We start from the raw sequence: 16,987 nt of genomic DNA on the forward strand, positions 1-16,987 counted from the left end.
GAACTCCTGACCTCAAGCAATCTGCCTGTGTCTGCCTCCCAAAGTGCTGGAATTACAGGTGTGAGCCACCACGCCTGGCCAATTGTAAATTATTCTTCACTTTAATTGTACCTGAAAGCCTTGAACTAATTACTTGGTGATCAATGACAGCCATTCAACTTGGGGATTTATGCCAAAGAATACTGAGTGTGTCTAAGAGTTCTCCGAACCCTAAACTTGGGTGACAGTATTTGTCGGCAGTACTGAAGTTAGAGTGCATGACAACGCCTTCCACCCCATCAGCATTGCACCTGTTATACCTGCTGCCTTTTTAGAGCCCAGAGAAGTCCCCAGATTAGATTAATCATGGTATGTAAATAGATAGTTACTGTAGCTAAAATGTCACGTCCAGAATAGAAGCCCAGCAAAGGAATAAAAGTGAGAAAAAGGAAGAGGAAGAGTGTGGAACATCAGCAAGGCATTCTCATCGCTTTAAAACTTCCCTGTGTTCTTGGTTCACAGGCAAACACAAATCCAACAACATCACAAAAAGGTTCCAAGAACTCTGGCTCTGAAGATGATTCTTTCAAAAGATGATATTGGTTGCTACAATTCCAAATGAAAAAGATAAAGCTTATGTTAGACCAGCCCCTGCCACATGCATACACACACACACACACACACACACACACACACTCACACTGAACAACAGACATGTCCTATTCCTCTCCATGCCCCTAAGTAATTAGCACAAGGCCTTTGTTAGGCGTCTGTGCTGTTGGTTGAATTGGGTCTCTGGGCCACACAGGAGTGTCCTTCTTGTCCATCCCGGTCTGTAGTTGGAGCTGTCAATAGAAAGCCTCCGTTCCGCACTGCCAAAAAAAAAAACACACACAAAACACAAAAACCAGGAAAACAGGGTTCAAGCACAGCAGGGGGCCAAATTCACCCTCATGTTCCCAACACATCATTGCTCTGAGAGTGCAGGTTGAGTTGAGGGAACAGTTCTGTTGCCCAGAGCATTGCCTCAGGCTTCCAGACCGTTTGTGTTGGTATACGAGATTGGCTGAACCAAAGAAGACCATTCTCCTCTGTGGGTGGATGGTTCCCCGCTTGTGTCTTTCCAGAATTGGGGCAATCTGAGCCTCAGTGTCACACAAGCTGCACAGTGCAGTGTGGGGAATGCCCGGGACCGAGCTGAGAGGCTAGATCCTGCCTTCGCCTTTCATCTAGTCACTGTTAAGACCTCGGCAAACCACTTAATCTCACTGGGCTTCTGTTTTCTCATCTGTAATACCTCCCCTGATTTCTGTAGAGATTGTTCTGAGGATCAAAGACATAATATATATCAAAGTTTTTTGTTCACTGCTAAGTAAGCCTGGTAGTACTTGTGGCATTATTAATTTGGCTGGCAACTATGACTCCGATCTATTGACATCAGCCTAATAACATCAGTAAGGCCAAGCAGGCTATGCTAATGTTTGAGGGAGATCTTTCACACATGAAATTTAAAATCCCCTCTAGCTCGTGTAAAATAATACTTAGCATATTACCCACCCTGAGCTTGGGCTGGGCTACAGTGAATGGCATACCATTTTGTGATTTAACATCATATTGAGATAAAATACTGCCCCAAAATACATGTTGTCTATCAATCTGTTAATACTAATTAATTAATTAATTAATTATTTTTGAGGCAGTCTCACTCTGTTGACCAGGCTGGAGCACAGTGGCATGATCTCGGCTCACTGCAACCCCTGTCTCAAGCAATTCTTCTGCCTCAGCCTCCAGAGTAGCTGGGATTACAGGCATGTGCCACCAGGCCTGGCTAATTTTTGTATTTTTAGTAGAGATGGGATTTCACCATGTTGGCCAGGCTGGTCCCGATCTCCTGACCTCAGGTGATCCACCACCTCAGACTCCCAAAGTGCTGGGATTACAGGTGTGAGCCACCGCACCCAGCCCATTATAAATTATAAATTTATAATGTGGATGTGTTTCACAGGATATGTATTTATAAATATAAGTAATTATAAATTAGGCCTGTGTTGTTGTTTGTGGTGGTGACAGTAAGGCTGAATTTACAGAGGAGAAGAACTAGTCTTACATTCAGTCAACAAAATTATTTAGCAACTACCGTGTGCCAAGCTCACTGTATTAGATACTAAAATATAGCACTGAATGAAAACGACATGAGCCCAAACCTTACGATATTACTGTCTGGGAACCCAATTGAGTGTAAGGGGGTCTAGGAAGGTTTCCTTGAGTAAGAGTCAGTTTCTGGAAGACTTCCACAAGAAGGAGTTGGCTAGAATCCAGGGGAGTGGAATAAAAGGGGGAGCTAATGCACATTTGTCAGTTGGTTACTGTTTTATCATCTTCTAAATGATTGCCTCACTTTTCGGTCCCACTGCCCCAAAGAAATCAGACTCAAATTTCCAGCCTCCTTTACAGCCAAATTGCAGACATGTGACTTACCTCTGCCAATCCAATGCAGTAATGTGCAACTTCAATTTACAAGTAAGCAACACAGGTAAACGGTCTTCATGTAGAGCTCTCTTTTCTTTTCTTTTCTTTTTGTTAAATTGTGTAGGCAGAAGCCTCTATCCATTGAAGTGAGCAGTCATTATAAGGTCAAAACCTTGCCTTTGTGATTCTGGGGCCAAATTATAGGTGTTGTCTCCCTAGAAGTTTGTAAGTCTGTTTCTACAGCCTTCCTGACAATTCTTTGAAATGCCAAAATCTTTTCATCAATTCCCACAAATAAGGCTTCTGATCACTACACAACAAAGAAGGTATGAACAAGGGCCCGTGCCTCTGATCTACAGGTCTTATCACCTGCTGTGGCATCCAGAAGCAGGTGGCATCAGTGCGAGTTTTCCCTGGGGACATCTTCATGTTACGGAGGTAACGAACACATGGATACTTCACTAAGGCAGCCTTTGACTAACTCTCTGGTAACAAAGGACAGAATGGCCTAATTGAAGAGAGTTTCTGATGAGCAGTCTGAGCCCCAGTGGATCTGAATGCAAATTAGGTAAAAATCTAGGTGGCTTTTGACTGGTACATGCTTATTCTCATTTAAAGATTTCACAGGGATAGTCTCAAGGTTCATAAGCAGCTCCAAAGGTACTTGAAGATATTTCTGAAAGCCTTAGTCAGAACTGGCAATGTTTCCTCTGATGCTGTGGATACCATTCGTCCTCCTCAGTAGTAATAGCCACTAATATCTCTGGAGCACTTGGGATATGCCAGGCTTCATCACATGCCATCTCATTTGACCCCAGCGCTTCAAGGCAGGTATTTTAATTATCCCCACTTTACAAATGAGGAAACTGAGGCAACAGAACATAAACATCTAACTGAAGTACATGACCCAGCATTTGAACCCAGGACATTTAACTTCAAAGCCTATGTGCTTAACACTCCACTGTGACTATAGAGCAGACACAGCATCCTTGTGGGAATTCTGTTGCATTTATCCAACAGTAATCTTGCCTATTACTTTTTAATGATCAAAATAAACTTGAAATTTAAAGCATCCCATTCTAAAAAGCTTGTATGACTTGTGAACCAAGGTATATTGTGAGATTCTTTTTTTAAAAAAATCAAGACAAGGTCTTTCTCTGTCACCCAGGCTGGAATGCAATAGTGCAATCATGGCTTACTGTATCCTTGAACTCCTGGGTTCAAGTGATCCTCTTGGCTCAGCCTCCCAAGAAGTTGGAACCACAGGTGCACACAATCATGCCCAGCTAATTTTATTTTTTTCTTTTTATTTTTTGTAGAGATGGGATCTTCCTATGTTGTCCAAGCTGGTCTCAAACTCCTGGCCTCAAACAATCCTGCCTCAGCTTCCCGAAGTGCTGGGATTACAGGCATGAGCCACCCTGCCCAGTCTAAATCAATCTTTACAAAAGGTGATACTATAAGTTCTTTAGTGGACAAGACATTGCTACCCAAGTGCTATCTCAATAAACAGTAAACTTTTACAATAAATAGTCATATAAATTAAATAAATAAACTTGCCTTCTTATTAGTGAAATTGAGGCTGCCAACCAGGTAAAGATGGCCTGAGAATCAGCCTAACCCAAGTAGTCACAGAAAATCAGAAGGCAGCTATTAGCAAATATTTCAGTGTGTCAAAGCCAGATATGAGACCTGGAACTTATAACAGAAACTCCCTGAAATTACAGTGGTTATGAATAAAGGGCATTAAAAGATTCCATCATTGTCTGGTGAATGGTTGACTTTTAGTAGCAAATGAGTTTTAAGGACCTCTGTTGTTTCATTTTAAGCTTATCTTTTCTTGATGGCAACAGGGTAACCTTCCCTGAAGCCACCATGATTGCCTAGAGATTATTCTTTATGTTCTGCCTCATTCCAAGGATATGAGGCAATTGAGAGATTAAGGAGAAAGAGGAGTGCTCCTTACAAGACCATCCCTGCGCCATTCTCTGGGCCCATCCCCAAGAAAAGGTCTCATTTTGACCTTTTGCTGTCCCCCTGCCATTTTGCTGTTACTTCCTACCAAAATGCCTTGGACCTTTCAGAGCTCTCTCTTTTACCCTCACCCATATCTGGGTTGAGCAGGGCATAACTAAAAGTGACACACTTGCCATGTTAACTTGTGCTTCTTGGAACCTTATGATTCACTTAGTTTTTTTTACATAAATATTTCTTCTTTTGTCGGAAGATCCACCTACACTATCCTCTCAAGTCTCTCTTCTCTAAATCCACCACTGTACCCTAAGTTTGCCCCCTGCCCCCACCTTCCCATTCCCTGTGTGCCCTCTTCAGGCTCCTCTCTATTCTAAGTCCCCAATCAGTCTCTTCCTGCACCCTTCCTCACCAATTTGCCCTCTGTCAGCTGCAGAGCCTCTACACCAGAACCTCTACAGATTCTACCAACAGCTCTACTCCCGCGTCCACCCCCTTAGCTCTCTGCAGTGTGGTTTCACCCTTTGCCCACCCCTGAAATTAAGTGGTTTCTCTTAGAGGCACGATCTGTGTCATCCAGTTCAGTGGGTTTTTCTCAATCACCATCCTCACTAACTTTTCATTTGTGTCCCCTGACAACCCCTTTTTCATGAAACTCTCTTCCCCTGGCTTCTGTGTCATGTTCTTATAATCCTCCCCCGGCCCTGATTTCTCTGACTCTCTTTTCTTTTTCTCGTTCCCCAAAACATAAGCTCCTTCAGCCTCTTTCTCTTTTTACTCTGTATTTTCTCTTAGCAGATTCACTCATGGTCATGACTTTGCTGCCTTTTTATGTGAATTCCTACCTGACTTTTTCATACATTTTTGTTCACATTTCTAACTACCCACTGATTTTGATGTGAAAATTCTTACTAGTTCTTCAAGCTAGATGTGTTCGGGATCCATCATGCCTACCACTCCTCTCTGGTACAAACCCCTAATTCCAACCAGGAAATTTAGAAATCTCATCTTTAAAAAAAAAAAAAAAATCTCACCTCAATTACTTTGCTCCTTTAGTATCACTTTTTATGTGCTCTTTCCTCCTTTTCAAATAATCATTTAAAGCCCAACTGATGTTGTGTATTATCTTCAAAGGCTTCCTTGACTCCAGCTACACTGTTAAGTTCTATAGTATAAATTCTTGATTTTTTTTTACCATGTGCATATACTGTTGTGATGTTTTTAAAGATGGGTACATTCATATACACATTCACATTTACATGCACACAAGATGCTTCAAGCAGGGGCAAGAGTTCACTCCCTGGCAATACTTATTGTGGCACTTTGCAGGTAGTGTAAACACACACAAAAAAGCTGCCAAATGAATAATGTTACCATTTTCCTTGTACTTAGATTTAGTGGTGATTTGACACTCACCTCCCAAAGCTATGAAATTGCCTTATCGTTGACACAGTAGCTGAGCCAAAAGTTATTTAACTTGTGCTAAATATGTCAAAGCCATGTGTCTTTGTGTTTTCCCTTAGAGAGGCCAACGGGTGCTTTTTTATTCTTTAAAAGTTACACTTAATGTTTTGAAGATTTTATGGAAAATGAATGTACATTCAAAATGACATGTATCTTAGTACACACAAGATGACAGTGAAAAGTCTCAGATTTACTTTGCTATCTTTTTTACGCATCACATTGGTAAAAAAAAAAATACACAGATCTATTCCAATACATGATAAACAGAAATCATATTTCAGCTGTGGTAGGTTTTAAGGTTATTTTTCAAAAAAATAAATTTGTAATAAAATTAAGCCAATTGATTGTACAAGAAACCTTTATAATCCCTTGGAAGGATACAATGCTTTAAAAGAAATTATCCTTTTTAGTTAGCTCTATCATATTTTACACTTTTGATTTGGGTATCTTGAAAATGCAAGTTCAATAGTAATTTTCTTAGAACACTGGAAAGATTTGATAGGTTGAACAGGGAACAATACGATTCTTTTTCAAAGTGACTTATATATGTGCAAGTTAAAACTATAAAAATATTATCAAAGGTCCAATTTATAAAAAGGTGTGTCTTCAGTAAAAATCTTATTGATACAGAAATGCAAATATGAGCTAATACTTTGAAAGGCATGGAAATTGAACAGAGAGCTAAAAACTTTAAAAACAAGCCCTGGATTAAAGTTAATGTTTTATTTTTGTTCTTTACCTTTTGTATGCACTCTTCCTAGAACTTTTTCTATGGTCTTTTAGCCAATAATTAACTACAATTGAAGTGATGGGATATGGTCCCTGATAGTACGCTGAGGTGTTTCCTTTGAACTTATGACCTGTTCCATCCTCCTTGTCTTCTAAATGAGTGAAATTTGTATCCATATCATGGGAAATGTCTCTGAATGTTTTTATAGACACAGAAAATTAGTCAAGACCTGCAACTTATAGAAAAAATGTGATTAAAGTAACCAACCAGAACAGAATTGAAGGAGGTCCATTTCCTTCATTTCTAACATCTTCACTGAACTAATATAACCTGTTGGCCTTTGCTCCTGTTCCGATTGTAAAAATGTGTATAAAAGCCCTACTCCTTTCCAAAGTACAAACTAGTTCTAAGTAAATTAGGAAATGGAGGTTTGCTTAACATTAGCAAGCTACAGAAATGATGTCAAAATACCCAGACAGAAATACTTGGTAAATAAGTAATTGTTCTCTACAAGTAATAAATCTGAGGTTTTGTTTTCTAAATTGGTAATCAGTAGTGGAAAATAAATACAATTTCCAAATAACCCTCAAATGTTTTTAGTCTGCCAAAAGAAAATGGTAACTATTCTATTTTTTATTTTTTCTTACTTTAGGCTTTAATTATGCCATACCAGTACTGAATTCTAAAATTTATTTATCTTTAACGTTTAATTCCACCGCCACCCACCACACCACATCTAATCTAGTTCCACAGCATACTCAATAAGGGTTTTGGAATAGATGAATGGCCTTCATTTACATATGGGCAAATAAGATAGGTCCACATAAGCGATGCAATACTGTCTTCCAAATGCTGTTGCTTTCATCAGGCCTTGTCAAGAACTTTTCTTTCTCAAAGACATTATACCCAGACTGACAAAAATTAGTTGTGTTTTTACTCTATGCATGTATGTACCATACAAGATCGCTTTTTTCATACTCAATCTACCAAATATACATACTTACAGCAATTGTAACATCTATTTGTAACCTTACTATTCTATGTATTTACAAAAGGATCCATTTAAAAATGAAATATAGCTATTAGTTTAGACAAGTATAAAGCCTAGTAGTATTATCTACATGCTTCATACTTCCAGTGTTATGCCTCATTGTCTCATTTTGCCAAGCCTGTACTTTCTCCTTTGGTCAAGTGATCACATTTTCTGAGTTCTCTTCCCCTTCCTAAGTGTCAACGTAATCTAAACTCTGCAATTAAGGTGTGTACAAGCTGTTTATACTTAATGCATCCCGTATTTTGGTCTGTGACTCTTGCCTTAAAGAGCCAACTTCTAGGCTAATCTCTATGTTTTTCAATACTCACATCAATTTTAGTAACAAAAACACACCTGTGTGGAAAACAAATGGACAAACATCAGTGTTTGTAACATATAGTACTAATAGTGATAATTATAACCAACATTCATTAAGGATGTCTATTTAACATGTATACCCAACCCAGTTGATATGCCATCCCAGCTCTGCCCCAGGGCCTGAGTTGCTTTTCTGGGTGGAGTTGCCTTAGTAATAGCCAATGTCATTCCTGCAGCTATAAAGCCATAGTTCCTGCCATTGCAGCCACAAGAAACTTGGGAGACATCACAAAGCACCTTCTAGGAGAGACCTGATACATGCACACTAGCCAGCCTAGAGGCTGGTCAGCCACTGGGAGGGACCTGCTGACACAAGCTGGAAGTGCTGAGGAGTTGATGTGCTATTGACAGACAGCAGAAGCAGCCAGCAGATAATTTGTCTACCTTTTACCCTATAAATAAACCATTCTGAAGCCAGGAGTTCCATACAGCCTCTTAGGGGATGTCCCACAAGACCAAGCAACCAGCTACGTTTCCTTGATGAGTGACCAGATCATCAGTACCTAGCTTTGTGTTTGTTTCCCTCCTTACCTGCCTGCCTCACTTTCCTTTTTCCCTCCATTACCTCCCCGAGATTTTTTTTTTTTTTTTGACAGAGTCTCCCTGTGTAGCCCAGGCTGGAGTGCAGTGGTATAAGCTTGGCTCACTGCAACCTCCACCTCCCAGGTTCAAGTGATTCTCCTGCTTCAGCCTCCTGAGTAGCTGGGATTATAGGCGCCCAGCACCATGCCCGGCTAATTTTTGGATTTTTGGTAGAGACAAGGTTTCATCATGTTGTCCAGGGCGGTCTCGAACTCCTGAGCTGAGGCAGTCCCCCTGCCTTGGCCTCCCAAAGTGTTAGGGTTACAGGCATGAACCACCGTGTCGGGCTTCTCCCTGAGATTATACTGCATGCTTTAGTTATGGTTGCACAACAAATTAACACAAAACTTAGTGACTTAAAGGCAACAATAATTATTTATTATTTGTCACAGTTTTTATAGGTCAAGAATTCAGACAGGTCATAGCTAGGATGACTCTTCCCTGCTTCAAAATGTTAGAGTCTTAGGTGGAATTCTTGAAGGGTGGCATTGGGATGATTTGAAACTCACTCACTCACTCACTTGCCTGGTATTGGATGTTGGCTGTCACCGGAAAGCACCTAGCTGGAAGCATCTGCCAGAATGCCAATAAGTGATCTTTCCTTATGGGCCTGAGCTTCCTCGTAGCCTCATGGCAGGGCCCAAGGACCAGCAGAGAGAGACAGAATCAAAGGGAAGTAGTAGTTCCAAGAAATATTTAACAACCAGCTCTCATGGTGGGAAAAAGGTCCTGCTTTGTGTAATTTGTTTATTTAGCTGCTTTAATACTCTATGTGGGCTGGGCGCAGTGGCTCACGCCTGTATCCCAGCACTTTGGGAGGCTGAAATGGGCAGATTACCTGAGGTCAGGCGTTCAAGGCTAACATGGCAAAACCCTGTCTCTACTACAAATACAAAAATGAGCCAGGTGTGGTGGCAAGTGCCTGTAATCCTAGCTACTTGGGAGGCTGAGGCAGGGAGAATTGCTTGAGCCCAGGAGGCAGAGGTTGCACTGAGCTGAGACCGCACCACTGCACTCCAGCCTGGGTGACAGAGCAAGATTCCATCTCCAAAACAAAACAAAACAAAACAAAACAAAACAAAAACAAAAAACAAAATTGTTCTCAGGCTACCAACTTGAAGTCACTGAACCCAAGATTGGAAAGAGATGTATACAATCAGTTCTCTCTTAAAAGTCAGCCCAGCACTCCACATCCACAGATGCCACCTCCCTTCTATGACCTGCTGCATATTATTGAAGGCAGTTACAAAAATCTACCTAGATTCAAGGGAAGGAAACAGAGACCTCACTAACAAGAGCAAGTGGGACGGGCTGTCTATCAGTGTGGCCATCCTTGGAAATACAACCTACCACCCCTTCATTAGAGCATTAATACCTAAACTTTGCCTTATGCTGTCTTTTGTGGGGAACTTTGACTAAGGCGACATGGATATATCTCTTTTCATTCTCACAACAGCCCTATGAAGTTTGTGCTATTTTCACAACATTTGATAAATGAGGAACTTAAAACTTAGAGAAAAAGTGTCTTGCCCAAGGCCACCCAGCCATTCAGAAATTGAGCTGGGATATAAAGAGAGAATGTTTTATTTAAGATCCTGAACTTCTAACCCTAGGCTAATGGTTCTCAAATTTTAGTTTGTATCAGAACCATTTGGAGAGTTTGTTAAAATACAGATTTCTAGATGCCACCCTGAGTTTCCAATTAATACCATTTGGGAAACCCTGAGAATTTGCATTTCTAACAAATGTTCAGAGTGCTGCTGATGCTGCTGGAGGGGGCAGGACATCATCTGAGAATCACTGCCCTAGGCTATACTAATGCATAGTTATTCAAGCATTCAAATTAGATTTAGTAATGGTATCATAAAAATTCTGACCCCCAGTCCTCAACGTCATCTATTGGAAATCCAAATCTACCTATAAATCTGATTATCTTCGTTGTGTATTCACAGAACATACGCCATTGCTTTTTGGATTGTGTGATTTGCCACAAGATGTGTATTTGCACCAAGTGTTAGCTCTACAACACAGGATTCTCTGCAGTTACACTTGTTACCACTAGATGAAGCTCCTGCTGCTTTTGCTTTCTTTGCTCAAGAGAACTTGTTGGTTGGCTACTAGATGACACTGATTGTAATTTAAAATGCATAGCTAGGGTCACACAGAGTACTTTGCTCTGAAGACAGAGTGACCAGTCTTATCAATCAATAAAATTCAGAAAGCTAAGTGGTAAAGTGTACATCATGGCCTGAAGGCTGTAATCCATAACTTCTCTAGTTGATAACTGCTTATTTAAAAGTATGTACCCATCACCCTCTACCCTCCACTGACTAGTTTTATACCAAGTGTTGGCTTCAGAGAGGCACAAACACAGGACATTCATGAAAAGAAGAAGACTCTATTTACTCCTGGATGAAAGTTGAGAATTAGCTTACTCAACATATTTCCAAAGTACAACCATGAGCCCACTCACATTTATTTAGTTTACAGATTTATTAGAAAATAACAGGTAGATTCAGGATTTTTATAGAAAAGGATGGTAGAAGGAGCAATCTGTCTGGAACAAAGGGTTTGAAGTTTTTTGCTATATTTGAATGTCAAAAATATTGTCAAATGGCTCTGGAGAGTTAGGAAGACAGCTGAAGAAGGCAAAGAGTATTGAAGTAGGGAAGGCTAAACATAAGTCTAGCGAAAACTCCTCAATAATCTGACCATGAAGACTGTGGAGCTATTGTAAGGTGATCAGACATCTATCCAGATTTAAATGGTTCAGATAAGAGGATGGGTGCCCAGGCAAAAGGTCCAGAAAACCATTTTTGGAGGCTGAGGGAAATCTATAAGTGGGACAGGGATAGGGGAGGGCGCTGCCTCTTGCTGTAATGGCACAGTATGTAATTGGACCAACCCTGCCACTGAAGACAATTGTAAACACTGACAAAATGGAAGAAGATCTTTAAAGCATAAAAGTCTAAAAAGACAGTGAAAAATTACTAAGCTAAGATTCTGGAAAAGATGGAAACCCAAAGAGGTGAACCAGGGATTCCAGAAATGCCCCAGGGGCATTTGCAGATTTGGAAGAGGAAACTGAGGGGCAGACTAAGCTTTTGATAGTAGGAGCAGGGGGTGCAAAATCTGAGAGCTGCTTAGAGTAATGAGAAAGGCAGTCCCTGATAGCCAGTAGCTGACCTGGCACTCACAGCCAGACCTCAGTATTCTCCTGTTGAACACAAACAATTTCATGGAATATGAACATCAGACACAACCACTCTTGTGATTCTGATGGATCAAGACAAACACAAGCCAACTCCATAATCATGTCTCAACATAGGCAAACATGAACCTTATCCAAACCACAAAAACGACCAGACGTCTTCAAATCCTGGCTAATGTGAATGACTGCTGTTTCTTCCCCAGTTTCAGCCTTAGCCTTAGTCTAATCTCTTAATAAGATATGAAATCATAGAATCACTCCCACTTTCTTAGAACATTTAAACCAAACCAAAGCCCTCCACCATGAAACTCTCATGCAAATCACCTATAACATCCCATAATAACTCCTTTCTGACACTGTTTCTGAGATGCCCCAGGGCTCCCCAGGGTGTTTTCCCTTGCTGTAGTGAGTTAATAAACCCAGTTGGTTCAAAAATCCCCACCCATAATTGCATAATGCATAGTTATTCAAGCATTCAAATTAGATTTAGTAATTTAGATTTAGTAATCTAAATTTTTTTTAGGTATTTTTACCTAAATACCTAGTAATCTAGATATTTTTACCTAGTCGGGTGGTGGATTTTTCTTTTATTACTATAAATGCTATTGAGCTTTGTGCTGGAACACAGGTAAGTTACTTGAGAAGTTTCATCCTTTTGGATCCTGCTTTTAAGATTTGTTAGGCAGGACCAAAGCAGAGACTTATCTGCTCCCCACGACTGAGGCAAGACACTTTAGCATACTCTACCCATTGGCCCATTCATCTTGAGGTTTTCCAGTTTGATGGGTAGGCAAAAGCACTATTTCTGTCTCTGTGCAAGCACCAGACTTTGTTTCCACTAACCCTTTTCAGTGGTTCAGTTTCTGGCAACGTTTATTTTCCGCTCATGTGCATATTGATCATTGATCGGCAGAATACTCCAGGAAAACCCTCAGCAGGTTTCCAAAGCCTGAACTCCCACACACCGATCATCTCTTTCCGCAGCTCTCTCCTCTTTGGTATTCATCCTATGAACTCTGGTTTCTTTGTACTCCCAGACTCTCATCTCCATCTCCTCAACTCAAAGAATCTGCTGGGCTCTGCCTTAATTCTGTATCCCTGCAAAGCAGCCTGGAACCTCTCTCAAGGCAGAAAGCTGGGAAAATCACAGAGCTTGCCTATTTGTTTCCTTCTCTCCAGGGATCGCTGTCTTGGGTTGCCTGATACTCATTGTCTTGTAAACGGTCTTTTGTCCATCATTTTTTTTTTTTGGTTGTTTTAAGCAGGAGAATAAATCAGAGCCCCTACTCCATCTTGGCCAGAAGCGAAAGTTTTTATAGATCTTTCAGTCAAATATTTAAGTAGGGGGGAAGCCAAAACATTACTGATTTGGTTTAATCAGTTGGTTTTAATCGGTTGGTTGAAAGCATACAAATTTACTTTCAAAATATTTAACAAGCTCAGAATCACCCTGGTTTATTTTGCCATCATTTTTCCTGTTTGAGAATGCGTCATCAGTTATTTAAATAATCTTTAATTGGAAAGAAAATAACAGAGGCACCAGCATTTTTCATTTGGCCACTAAATAAAAATTTTAAATGTGGTAAAATAGCAGTTGTTCAATGTCAAGTTTGTCTAATATTCGGTTCTACTTTAACAACATCAGATTTTTATGGTTGCATTTTTCTGTTTTTGTTTTCAGTAAGTGCTTTGTAGAAGGCATTGCAAAAGGTAACCATTTTTTAAAAACTGTCTTCCTGTCAGTTACTGATTTAAAATTCTGAGAATACATGTTTTAATTTTCTGTTGCAACTGAATGAGCTTAAAAGAAGCTACAGATTGCATTTACTAGGTGAATTTTCCCTCCTTACCCCCATTTCTCATATCTTGCATAAGGCCTTTATACTAACAGGTCTTTATACTAACATAAACTTTCACTGATTTTCTTTAAATTAAAAATTGTAAGCCCATAGTATAGACTGTCTCTATTTTGTCTGAAAATGAACATAGGCATAACAATAATTCTTAGAAGTATTTTTAATAGATTTATAGAGACCTTTTTGAAAAATAAAATGGAAGTCAGAGAAAAAGAAGCTATTTTTTAAACTATAAGTTGGCTTGAGAGTGACAAGCATCTAACACTGACCAAGGCCAAGCTGTGACTCTATTAAGAGGAAGAAGTTCAACAGCCACATTAGCAAAAAGGGAGAAGGAGATTCAATACGGTTTTGTTTGTCAGGACGCCATTTGTCATTTTATTCATTCTGTATCTCTTCACTGGCAACACAGACAAAATTAGGAAGTAATTTTTTGTTTGTTTGTTTTACACAGAGTCTCGCTCTGTTGCCCAGGCTGGAGTGCAGTGGCATGATCTCTGCTCACTGCAACCTCTGCCTCCCGGGTTCAAGCTTTTCTCCTGCCTCAGCCTCCTGAGTAGCTGGGACTAGAGACGCACGCCATCACACCTGGCTAATTTTTTGTATTTTTAGTAGAGATGGGGTTTTACCGTGTTAGGTAGGATCGTCTCGATCTCCTAACCTCGCGATCTGCCTGCCTCGGCCTCCCAAAGTGCTGGAATTACAGGTATGAGCCACCGCGCCAGGCCAGGAAGTAAATTTTAAGGCATCTGAGTACCTGAAATAATGTTCAACTAGCTTTGTTTGTTGATTTTTCAGTTTGCAGTATACCGAAAGAAACAATTCTGAGAGAGGTTTAGGATGGTGGTTAGGGATAACTGAAGGTGCCAATAGAAGGTAAATACAAATTGGATAATAATGGAGGAGGTGGAATAAACTTTGTACAGTACTCACAAGAATTCAAAAAGACATAGCAACATGGGGTCATTTATTACATCTCGTTTGCCACAAGAACAGCACTGTATTACAATATAACATAAGATGTTATTATAATAAAAGTAGGCTGGGCATGGTAGCTCTCACCTGTAATTCCAGCATTTTGAAAGGCCAAGGCAGGGCCGGGCATGGTGGCTTATTCCTGTAAGCTGGCAGATCACCTGAGGTCAGGAGTTCGAGACCAGCCTGACCAACATGACGAAACCCTGTCTCTACTAAAAATACAAAAATTAGCCAGACATGGTGGTGGGTGCCTGTAGTTCTAGTTACTAGGGAGACTGAGCCAGGAGAATCGCTTGAACCCAGGAGACAGAGGTTGCAGTGAGCCAAGATCATGCCACTGCACTCCAGCCTGGGTGACCGAGCGAGACCCTATCTCAAAAAAAAAAAAAAAAAAAAAAAAAAGGAAGAAAGGCCAAGGTAGGTGAATCACTTGAGCTCAGGAGTTCAAAACCAGCCTGGGGCCGGGCGCGGTGGCTCAAGCCTGTAATCCCAGCACTTTGGGAGGCCGAGACGGGTGGATCACGAGGTCAGGAGATCGAGACCATCCTGGCTAACACAGTGAAACCCCGTCTCTACTAAAAAATACAAAAAAACTAGCCGGGCGAGGTGGCGGGCGCCTGTAGTCCCAGCTACTCGGGAGGCTGAGGCAGGAGAATGGCCTGAACCCGGGAGGCGGAGCTTGCAGTGAGCTGAGATCCGGCCACTGCACTCCAGCAAGGGGGACAGAGTGAGACTCCGTCTCAAAAAAAAAAAAAAAAAAAAAAAAAAACAAAACCAGCCTGGGAAACATAGTGAAAACCCATCTCTACAAAAAAAAAAAAAATTAGCCAGGTGTGGTGGTGCACATCTGTAGACCCAGCTACTTGGATGGCTGAAACAAGAGAATCACTTGAGCCCAGGAGGTTGAGGCTCCAATAAGCTGTAATTGTGCCACTGCATTACAGCCTGGGCAACAGAGCAAGACTCTGTCCCAAAAAATAAGAATAAAAGTAACTGATGGAAGTAAAGAACTTTAAAGTTTACAAAAAATTTATGAATTGTCTTTCATATATTTCCCCTAATTGATTCTCAGATTGACATTAATCCTCTGTAGCAAAGTATCAATGTGTCTAATTTGGAGATGAGGAAGTGAATTATTTTAAGAAGATGATTCAATTCTCTTTATCCTAGGTTCAGTTTATAATTTAAAAAAAATGAAGTCATTAAGATTTAAATCTGTTGAGAACACCCTAAGAGGATAGAAACATATGTAATATATTTAATAAAAATTCTCTACAGGGTGTGATGGCTCACGCCTGTAATCCCAACACTTTGGGAGGCCTAGGTGGGTGGATTACCTGAGGTCAGGAGTTTGAGACCAGCCTGACCAACATGGTGAAACCCCGTCTTTACTAAAAATACAAAAATTAGCTGGTCATGGTGGTGGGAGCCTGTAATCCCAGCTACTCTGGAGGCTGAGGCACAAGAATCACTTGAACCCAAGAGGCGGAGGTTGCAGTGAGCAGAGATCGTGCCACCACGCTCCAGCCTGGGCGACAGAGTGAGACTTTGTCAAAAAAAAAAAAAAAAAAAAAAAAAAACACATGCAAATTAGTGAAATCTTTAAAATATTTTGACAATAAAGTCTCATCTCTTTGGAAAATTCACTTTTAACTCATTCATTCTCACCTGTTTGTTGAGGGCCTATGATGCGTGCAACACTGATAGGTGCTAGAAAGAGGTGGAATCCTGGTGCATGGCCCATAGCCTGAAGTTGATAATCTGAGGAAGAAAATAAAACACAAACATGTTAGCCTCAGATGAGGGCCAGTAGACCTACTAAACAAATACCTGTAGTTAGGGACTGGAAAGGAAGCACGTGTTACTTCCAAAGTGGCTTCTTGGGGCTGGCATTTACCTTGTGATAGGTGGTTTACACAGGGGACACTCTGAGTGTTCCACAGACACTCTAGGTCAATGGAGAGGCAGGTGCAGAAAAGCTGAGGAAACACAGGGCTCATCCAGAAGTGGAAAGTACCCTGATGTGCCTGAAGCATGAAGCAACCTGTTGGGCAATCTAGGAAAAACAAAAAACAAAAACTAAAACTAAAACACTGAAAATGCATTCATCCACTCAGCTAACATTTGTTGAGGGTCTCTTACATGGCAGGCTCTGCTCTAGACTGGGCACTTGGCAGTTAGAGGGCAGACTTGCTACCTGCAAAAAGCTTATGTTCTAGTGAGGAGACAAGAAAACAAACAAACAACTATATAACGAAGTATCAGGAACTGACCAATGCTAAGAAGAAACATAAAGCAGGCTGACGGGATAGGCCTTGGTGGTGGCAGGGTGGATT

General features: G+C 40.8%; 1 long non-coding RNA gene across 1 annotated transcript in view; it reads right to left on the reverse strand.

Moving 5' to 3' along the window:
- Nucleotides 1-16,315: 16,315 nt before the first annotated feature.
- Nucleotides 16,316-16,987, reverse strand: part of LOC135971331 (uncharacterized) — a 65,999-nt gene continuing 65,327 nt past the window's right edge. Inside the window, exon 3 of the long non-coding RNA XR_010587504.2 lies at nucleotides 16,316-16,412. This is a non-coding gene — a long non-coding RNA (uncharacterized lncRNA). The remainder of the gene's footprint in view (nucleotides 16,413-16,987) is intronic.

This window comes from Macaca fascicularis, chromosome 6 (assembly GCF_037993035.2).
Source record: "Macaca fascicularis isolate 582-1 chromosome 6, T2T-MFA8v1.1".
Classification (NCBI taxonomy): Eukaryota; Metazoa; Chordata; class Mammalia; order Primates; family Cercopithecidae; genus Macaca; species Macaca fascicularis.